The following is a 9,861-nucleotide window of genomic DNA, read 5'->3' as shown; positions in this document are numbered from 1 at the left end:
GATACGGTTTTCTCTGAATTTTAAAAGCAGGTACCAGCTATACTATCTACTTTTATGCTTTTAAAAGTAGTAGTTGTCCATACTGGAATGATTCATGAATAAAGATGGAATTCTTTTTGTTTTCAAGCCATATCTTCCCTTCCCACTAACAATCTTTCTTTGAATTCTTTTCAGCACACTTTTGAAATCCCACTGAAACAAAATACCCTTGTTTGCTTGTCTCCACAAAACCAGTAATTTTAGTATTTGAACTGGTTTCTCCCTTTTTTCCACTAAAAATTTTAAGAATAAAATATTGTTATTGCTCTTATTCTTAAGGATTTTAAAAAAGGTCTCAGAGGGAAGTGATCATAGGCTAGACAGTTGAAAATACATTACTTGTGTATAAATATTTCTGGAAGAAAACTTTAAAAGCCATTAATATTGTAGCCCTGGAGAGGGAAATGAGAGAAAAGAGATGATAGTGAGATTTTACACTGTGTATTCTTTCATGTGTTTTGAATTTCAAACCTTATGATTTTACTAATTTTCCAAGCAAAAATTCAATTAAAAATCTAAACTAATAGGGTAAAAGTTATTCCTTGTTCTGACTTTCTGTGGGATAAAGAGGAAAAAGGGTACAAAATATTAGATGCTGGAATAATTAAGAGCCAAATTGTATGGGACAGACAAAGCCTGTATCTGAACCAGCAGAGCCCTAAATAACCAACAGCTAAGATCCAAAGAGAAATTTATATGTAAGAAACTAAGGAAAATAGGAAAAAATGAAATTGAAAATGAGTTATAGAAGATATACACATACAGGGTTCAACTGGAAATATGTGTCCTGTCATCACAAGAAGAGCTTAATTATCATGTGCTACATAATAGGGAATGACATGAAATTTATTTCAGAAAGCTTGTATAAGATAAATGTCATGGTTAAGATAATAAAATCTGTCACCTAAAATGAACTTGTAAAAAATATCCTCAAAGGAATCAGGTAGACACATTAAGAACAGAATAATCCAAATGTGATAAAATATGGACTTAATTTTAGATGACATAAATAGGACTTGCAAATATAGGACATTTAGCTAATAATTCAAAAAAGAAAGAAAAGGATAGGAATTCTAGAGTGAAAAGCCAAAAAAAAAAAATCTTAGGGTCCAGAAGAATTTATGAGGTGAGAAAATTTTGATTTTGGCTATGACACTTCCATGTACTAATTCACTGAAGTGAAGGGATTGAATAACTGTGAGAAACATCATTTTACATAGGTAAATATGGTAGTATACCATTATAATGCAAGGACTAAAGGTACATGAGTCAATAGAATAGGAAAATAAAACACATATTCAGAATGGATGGAAGACTCTTATTTCTTGTTTGTTTTCCATTGCTATAACAATATACCCAAGGGTGGGTAATTTGCAGAGAAAAGAAGTTTACTTGGCTCACAGGTCTGGAGGTTCAAAAGCCTCTCACCAGTCTATGCCCATGGCTTCATACCAAGAGCAAGTAAAGAGTGATCAGAAGTTGAGACAGGAAGCCAGAGAATGAAAAGAGGACTATCTTGCTCTTTTTTATACCAACCCACTCTTGTGGAAACTAGCTTACTCTGCTAGACCAGCATTAATGCCTTCCAAAGGCAGCACCTCCAGTGATCTAATTATCTCCCACTAGATCTCACCTTTTAAAGGTTCCCCTTTGTCCTAATACTGTCAGATTCAGCACCAAGCTTCCAACACATTAATCTTTGGGGAACACACCCAAGCCATAGCAATTCCTTTAATGAAGATATTATATGATAGGAAGAGCAGAGTATAGTAGGGCCCTAGTTAAGGACCCCTCAGCTAGAGAGAATGGAGGAAGAAAAGTCTATAAAGATAAGAAAACAAGGTACAAATCAACAAGCAAAAGACAGAAACATCTGTGGTTAGAAATGGATATAACAATAGGAGTAAGCAATTTACCAAAGGGAATCTCACACTGATAACATATACTTAGATGTTCAAAGTAGGTTATTATAGCAGAAATAGAATAAGACATGGACAGCACGAAGTCAGCAGTTGGGGCTGTAGTCTGGGGTGGTGAAGAAGAGTACAGATGTTGATGGAGATGTCCACACAGGGAATGAGGTGAGGCTGCTTGTAGATGTTCTTTCTGAGAAGCTAGAGAGGAAATGAAGTGAAAAGGGATTAAGCTGAGCAAGTGATCTTGAAAAAGTCCATGAAAACCTGGATGTGCAGGACCGAATCTGAGGCCATGGGAGAAGGCGGGACACAAGTGCACAGCCTGAGAGGGAAAGGGAAAACAACAAGAAAGGGCAGTCCTTGAAGGAGCAGCCTTGCATGGAATCCACAGTATGAGGACCAGGGGAGAGGAAGCAGACTCCTCTTTTGCCAAAAAGCCAAGCAAAGAAGATGATGTTGACAAGGGTCCTATTTGAAAGTGGCATTTAGGTATCTGAGGGGCTAATGCCGACTATCTCCAAGCAACTCCAAAAGTTTAGAAACTTCAAGATGTATCTTCAGAGCATTTAAATGGTATGGTCCTCTCCTAGGAACAGCAAGGTTTACTTTCATGTCCATCATCTGCCTGGGTCACAATCCCCTGACCATCTCTGATGTGGGGTTTTCCCCCTCCAACATCCATGGGCCCTGTCCTTGCTCCAACTTAAAGATAGCTTTTGATTTAGGAATTTGATACCCTGTTAACAGGACATGATATAGGATTGGGGTGTAGCTGGGTGGTTTTCTGGGCCGTGCAATAATACTTGCCATTTGCTGGTCAGGAAAATATCCATGTTTCCCTGGGATACAGTGATAATCACAGGTGTGAAAAGGGACTGAAAACTCAGCCAAATCAAGGACAACACATTAAACACTTCAGATATTCTAGGGCACTCAGCAGTTCAGGAAGGAGATGTCTCAGTGAGGCCTCTGGTAGACACATAGGACACCTGTGCTGCTTTCCCACTGATATGCCCAGGCCAGTGCTCAACTGAACACCTTACAGAGACCTGCAGATCTACATTTTCCTCTCTGTAGCTCTCCTTTCTGCTGTTCTGCCCTGAAAATTCCAGCCACCTTGCCCTACACAGACTGTCAGCTAGGTCTCTTCAACTCCTGGAGACGTCAGGGTCTTGAGGCTTGTTTCTCATGGATCGCTGTCCTTCACTGCTTGATATCCAGTATCTTGAGAATTCTATTTCATGTAATTTGTCTATGTCTCTAGCTTTTTCAGGTGGAGGGAAAAACCATTTTCTGTTACTTCACTGTAGTCAGAGGTAAAATTGTGATCAGAATTTTTTTTAAACAGGGTCTTGCTCTGCTACCCAGGCTAGCCTCAAACTCCTGGGCTTAATCTGTCTTCCTGCCTCAGCCTCCAAAGTAGCTGGGACTATAGGCAAATACAGCAAGAACTATATTTTAGAATCACTTGTATTTGACATGAAGCTGATCATTCTTTCTTCTGGTACTGGGCCTAACAAGCACTCTGCCATTGAGTTACATCCCCAGCCCCTTTTTATTTTGATTTTGATATAAGGTCTCACTGAGTTGCCCAGGTAGGGCTTGAATTTGTGGTCTTCCTGCCTCAGCCTCCCAAGTAGCTGGAGTTACAGTTATGTACCTCTATATCTGGATTCTGGAGGTTTTTTGTAGTACTGGGGATTAAATGCAGGAGTGCTCTATCACTGCTACATTTCTAGCCCTTTTTATTTTTTTATTTTGAGACAGGGTTTGCTAAATTTCCCAAGCAAGCATGTCAGCCTATAATCCCAGCACTCTGGGAGGCTGAAAACAGGAGGATCACAAGTTCTAGCTCAGCCCAGGCAACTTAACAACTCAGTGAAATCCTATGTCACAAATTAAAAAGGGCTGGGGATATAGCTCAGTATGAAGGCCCTGGATTCAATCCCAGTACAGAAAAAAAAGGAGTCACATTTGACGGCCTTAATCTCCTTCAGTCCTAAATGAAAGCATGCAGGTAACTTTATAATTAGGTTCACAACACCTGTACTCACTGATCAATCTTAGCACATAAAGATATTTAGAAGTATGGACCTCCTGGGGAGGTGCAAGAGAAGGCACACAACACTACTTATGAAGTATTTTTGCCCAAGAAAACCGCACATCAAATTGTAATCTATTCAAGCTTGTAGAAATAACTAATAGCTGACATTAAATGTGGAAAGCAGAGGAACATAGTAGTCTCACAAGGATGTAGTCAGGTAAGTTCAGACTGTAGGACCTTCTACAGGACAAATGACCCTCCTCTCTGTGTCACTCTCTCTGACACTCCCCCCTGCATCCTTCCTCCATCTCTCCCGTCCCCCTCTTTTTTTTTTTCTTTTACAGTGCTGAGAATGGAAGCCAGGGCTTTGTGGATGGTAGGCAGGCACTCTATCACTGAGCTACAACCCTAGCCCAAACATATTTTTAAAAGATGTTTGTCAAATATTGTATATATATCTGCTTTTTGTTCTTTTAGTATTTTTACTTTATAATTAACATATAAAAAATGTACATATTTCTGGGATACACTGTGAAATAGATATATTTTTCTCCCAAGGTAATTAGTATTTCCATTTCCTTAGCACTTCTTTATGTTTGGAGCTTTTGAGCTCCTCTCTTTTAGTTCTTCATAAAGTATATAATGGGTTGTTGTGAGCTAAAGTCATCCCTTTATGCTGTAGGATACTAGAATTCATCTCTCCTATCTAGCTGTGCTTTGGTATCCAACCTCTTTCTATTTCACTATGTCCACCCCTCGGTGGCTCTAGTAATCACTGTTCTACATTCAGCTCAATGTTTTAGTTTCCATATAAAGAAAAACATGTCAGCCTATAATCCCAGCACTCTGGGAGTCTGAGACAGGAGGATTGCAAGTTCAAGCCCAGCCTGAGCAACTTAGCCACTCAGTAAAAACCTATGTCAAAAAATTTAAAAGGGGTAGGGATTTAGCTCAGTATGAAGGCCCTGGGTTCAATCACCAGTACAGCAAAAGTCATATTTGTCTTTTTGTGTTGGGCTTATTTTAACATGATGTGCTCTAGTTCCATTCATTTTGCTGCAAATGACAGGATTTCATTCTTTATGGCTAAATAATATTTCATTTTGTATATATGCCACATCCCTACCCCTTCCTTCCTTTCTTTCTTTTTTTCCATTAAGTTTATTGGTACATTTTAGGTATAAAATACAGTTACATTCATCATTGGAATCTTGTACCATTACATGAGTATATTGGTTCTTATTTTTTTCCCCTTCCCCTGCCCTCCCTTCACCACCTCCACCCTTCCCTCTTTGCAAAGACTTTGTTTCCATTTTTTTCCTTTTCTCATATTTTTTCTTTTCCCTTCTTTCCTTTCCCCTAATTCTCCCACTTCCCCTGCTCCTTTAGACCTTTTCTTCCTATTACACAATATCAGTTATACATTTTTAAAATTATAATATCAAGATCTAGGAGACATTACCACAGATTTTACAGAATTTAAAAGGATATAGAAAGCATATTACAAAAATCTGTTTTGAAATAAATTTCACAAGTTCTAAGAAGTACCTTGGAAGACAAATTAACGAAACTAACTCTGAAGGAAACATAAAATTTGAACAGTACCTATTAAAGAAAGTATATTTCTATCTTGAAAACCTACCTATATGACAACAACAGACTCATGTACATTTTAACTGATAAATTATATCAAACATTTAAAGCAGAAAAAAAGGAACATTTCTCCCCTCATTTTAGGAACTCAACATTGTGCTAATACTAAAATTGGATAAAGATAATAGAAGAAAAAAGTATGAACATAGATAGAAATTTGTTTAACAAAATATTAGAAGTCAGATCTGGCAGGATGTAGAAAGTGGTTTTATTATAGGGATGGCAGTGTTGGTTCAGCATTAGAAGATCCACCCCCAAAAGTCATCATTTTAACAGAGGAAAGGAAAAAGCCAAATGATCCTGTCAGTAGTTGCAGAAAAAGTACTGGACTAAATTCTACAGCTGTTCATGCTAAAAGCTATCAGGAGACTAGAAGTAAAACAGATCAAAGACATGTACTCCATACTTCCAGCAAAAACACCTTATATGAATGGAGAAGATACAATGCTTTCTCCCTAAGGTGGGGAACAAGGGCAAATATGCCTACTCTTCATCTCTCCATTAAACTTTGAAACCTAGGCCCAAACCAAGATAGTCTGGCAATAAAATGACCCAATTAGGATAGGATTGGCAAAGTAGAAGTAAAATCTTTATATGTAGATGAAGTCATCATCTTCAGAGAAAATACTAAGAAATCTCTAGGAGCCCCTAGAACTTGTACTTGAATTTAGCAGCATTAGAAAACACAAGGTATATATAAAAATTCAGGTCTATGTATAGACCTATATAGACCTATAAACGAAGAATTGGATATTGAAATTTAAAAGGTATGTAGGAGTACAAAGGACCTAGAAAAGTAAAAAGAAAAAGAAAAAAAAAGTGTTTGAAGACATTTAGTACCTAATTTTAAGACTTCCTCTAAAGCTATAGTAATCAAGGCAGTGTTGGTGTAAGGAAAGACATATAGATCATTGGAATAAAACAGAGAATCTAGAAATAGAACCACACATATATGGTCCACTGAGTTTTGAAAGATTGTTTAACATTAACGTTTTATAGAACATAAACTCAATTCAAGAGCAGAGGAAAAGATAGTGTTTTCAGCAAACGGCACTAGAACACCTAGTATCTGTATATAAAAAATTAACCTGAACCCTTTATTTCCATATATAAAAATAACTTGAAGGGACCTATGAACCTAAATATGAAAGCCTAAAACTATAAAACTTTTAAGAAGAAATTATAAGGGAAAATGTTTATGAATTTAAGGTAGGCAAGAATTTCCTAGGATATAAAAAACATGTTGTATAAAAGAAAAAAATTGATAAATGAGATTCCATCAAAATTTAGAACTTTAAATGACATCATTAAAATGAAAAGTAGTCCTTAAACAGACCATATTTATAATGCATATAACCTATGACCAGAATATATGAAGAACTCTTACACCTCATTAATAGACAACCCAATTAAAATGTAGCCACAAGAAGATGATAAATAGCCAGTACAAGGAAAGGTGTGCAACACTAGAATCAGAAAAATACTAATCAGTACAATAACAAGATTGAATTATACACTCATTAGGGAGATGAAGTTAAAAGTTTTAAAAGGACAAATGTCAGCTTAGGTGTGAACCAGTTAGAACTTTCTAATAATGCTAATGTTAATGTAAAATGATAAAACCATTTTGGAAAACAATATAGAAATTTCTTGTATTACTGTTAAGAACCAACAGTCCTGTTCTTAAGTTTTTAGTTGAGAGGAATGAAAACACATGTTCACAATAGATTTGTACATACAAGTTGAGTATCCCTTATCTGAAATTCTTGGGACCAGAATGTTTCAGATTTTCATTTGAAATCCACTTGATCTGCGAAGAGGATAGCTACTCCTGCTTTTTTTTTCGGGTTCCTATCACATGGAGCATTGTTTTCCATCCTTTAACTTTCAGACTATGAGTTTCTTTTTTAATTAAATGTGTTTCTTGTATGTAGCATATTGTTGTATCTTGCTTCTTGACCCATCCTGCCAGTCTATTTCTTTTGATTGGTGAATTGATACCATTAACTTTGATGGTTATAATTCATACATATTGACTTATTATTGTCATGACTTTTTCTTTTTGTTGGATTCTCTCCCTTTGTGTTTAATTTCTTATCACACCCGACGGATTCATTGTGCTGGGGTTCCTGGGGTTGTGATCCTCACTGTCTTTTCCTAGGATATTGTCTAAAATTTTTTGGAGTGCTGGTTTGGTATTCATGAAGTTCCTAAGGTGCTCTTTGTCATTAAAGTATCTTATTTCTCCATCCATTTTGAAAGATAATTTTGAAGGGTCCATCAATCTGGGTTGGAGGCTGTTTTCTTTAGGGGCTTGAAATATATCACTCCAAGCTCTTCTTGCCTTGAGGGTTTGCATTGAGAAGTCTGCTGTGATTCTGATGGGCTTTCCTTTGTATGTGATTTGTTTCTTTTCTCTAACTGCTTGTAGAACTTTGTTCTTCTGTTGTGTTTCTGGAATCTTAACAATTATATGCCTATGTGTAGATTTTTTTATCAAGGCCAGTTGGAGTCCTATATGGCTCACTTATCTGTATGTGAAGTTCTTTCCCCTTGCTTGGGAAGTTTTCTGCCATCACTTCTGTGAACAGTTTTTTTATGTCATCTGCACTCTCTCCTCTTTCTTCATTGACTCCAATCAGTCTTATGTTATTCTTCTTTGCATCGTCTAGCAGCTGCTGGATTGATTTCTCATGGTTCCTTACAATTTTAAAGCAATTTTTCTTTTCCTGGTCACTAATTGCAATCTTATCTTCTATATCTGAAATTCTGTCCTCACATTGGCTCATTCTGCTTCGTAGACTTTCAATGAAGTTTTTAATCTCCTGGAAATCTGTTTGTATCTGTTTTATGGATTCCATTTGTTTCCTATGTTGGGATTCCATCATAGGAATCAGCTCCTCTCTAGATTTATTAATCATGTCTTGCACTATGGGCACAATTTCTCTTGTTATCTGAGAAATTATTTCTGATTTCGTTTTTTCCAGATCCTCTTCTGTTGCCAGTTCAGGGAGTCCAGGTGGTTGAGTATCAGTGTTCCATCTTATTTCCCTTTGGGGTTGCTGTGGGTGATCTGGAAGTCTGGTTTTGAGACTTGTTTACGTCTTCTCATTTGATGGGGGGGGGCTGCTGCTGGTGCCAGTGCGGCTCACCTCCTGTGTGCTGGCAGGGGTCTCTTCCTTTCTTAATGGTGGGGATCAAACCCAGGGTTCTACACATGCTATACAAGTACTCTACAGTGCTAGGGGTGTAACTCATAGAGCACATCCTTAGCTCTATATTGCATTCTCTTTATCCACTCATGTATAAGTGGACACCTAGGTCAATTATATATTTTACCTATTTACTGCAATAAACATGCCATTGTGGGTATATCTTTTGTATGCAGATTTTATTTCCTTTGGATATACCCAGGAGGAGTGAAATTGCTCGATCTTATGGTAGATCTACTTTTAGTTTTATTAGGAACCTCCATAATGTGCTGCATAATGAATGTATTAATTTAAATCCCCACCAATGGTATCTGATAATTCCCCTTTTTTTGCATCCTTCCTGTCATTAACAAATTTTCAGATTTCTTGATAGTAAGCATTCTGACTGGAGTGAGGTGATACCTTATTGTAGTTTTGATTTACATTTCCGTGATGACTAAGGATGTCGAGCATTTCTTCATATACTTGGCTCAATTGAGTTTTGACAAAGATGTAAAAGCAGTTCAATCAAGGAAATATAGGCTTTTCAACAAATCGTGCTGGAACAATTGGAGGTGATGGGACCATATTGTTGCCAGTATTCTCTATTGCTGTATTCTAAGTGGAGTGAGGTTAGGGTCTCTGCCCACCATCACCTCTGCCAACTATAGGAAAAATGAATAACCATCAACATATCCCATCTTACACAAAATATAACTCAAAATGGACCAGGAATTAAACACAAAATGTAAAATTACATAACTTTTGTTGGGCTGCCTCAAAATTAAAAATGTTGCCCTGCAAAAGATCATGTGAAAGATGAAAAAGATAAGCTGTAGACAGGGAGAAAATGTTTAGAACCTACAAATCTGAGAAAAGACTTGTATCTAGAAAATACAAGTACCTATTTTTCCATTTTCTCATATTAATCCCATTCCCTTCTATCCTTTCCCCTAGCCCTCCCACTTCCTTCCCCTTTGCCCCTTTTCTTCCTATTTCATATTACCTATTATACATT

The 9,861-nt window shown here is 36.9% G+C and overlaps 1 protein-coding gene across 3 annotated transcripts in view; it reads left to right on the top strand.

Moving 5' to 3' along the window:
• Znf81 (zinc finger protein 81) overlaps positions 1–9,861 on the top strand; it is a 174,614-nt gene that overhangs the window by 38,060 nt on the left and 126,693 nt on the right. The window lies entirely within an intron of this gene.

Source organism: Heterocephalus glaber, unplaced genomic scaffold (genome assembly GCF_053883595.1).
Source record: "Heterocephalus glaber isolate CG9 unplaced genomic scaffold, H.glaber_assembly_v1.0 deba00001547, whole genome shotgun sequence".
NCBI lineage: Eukaryota > Metazoa > Chordata > Mammalia > Rodentia > Bathyergidae > Heterocephalus > Heterocephalus glaber.
The sequence above is the reverse complement of the archived record's forward strand: the minus strand, read 5'-3'. Positions and strand labels throughout refer to the sequence as shown.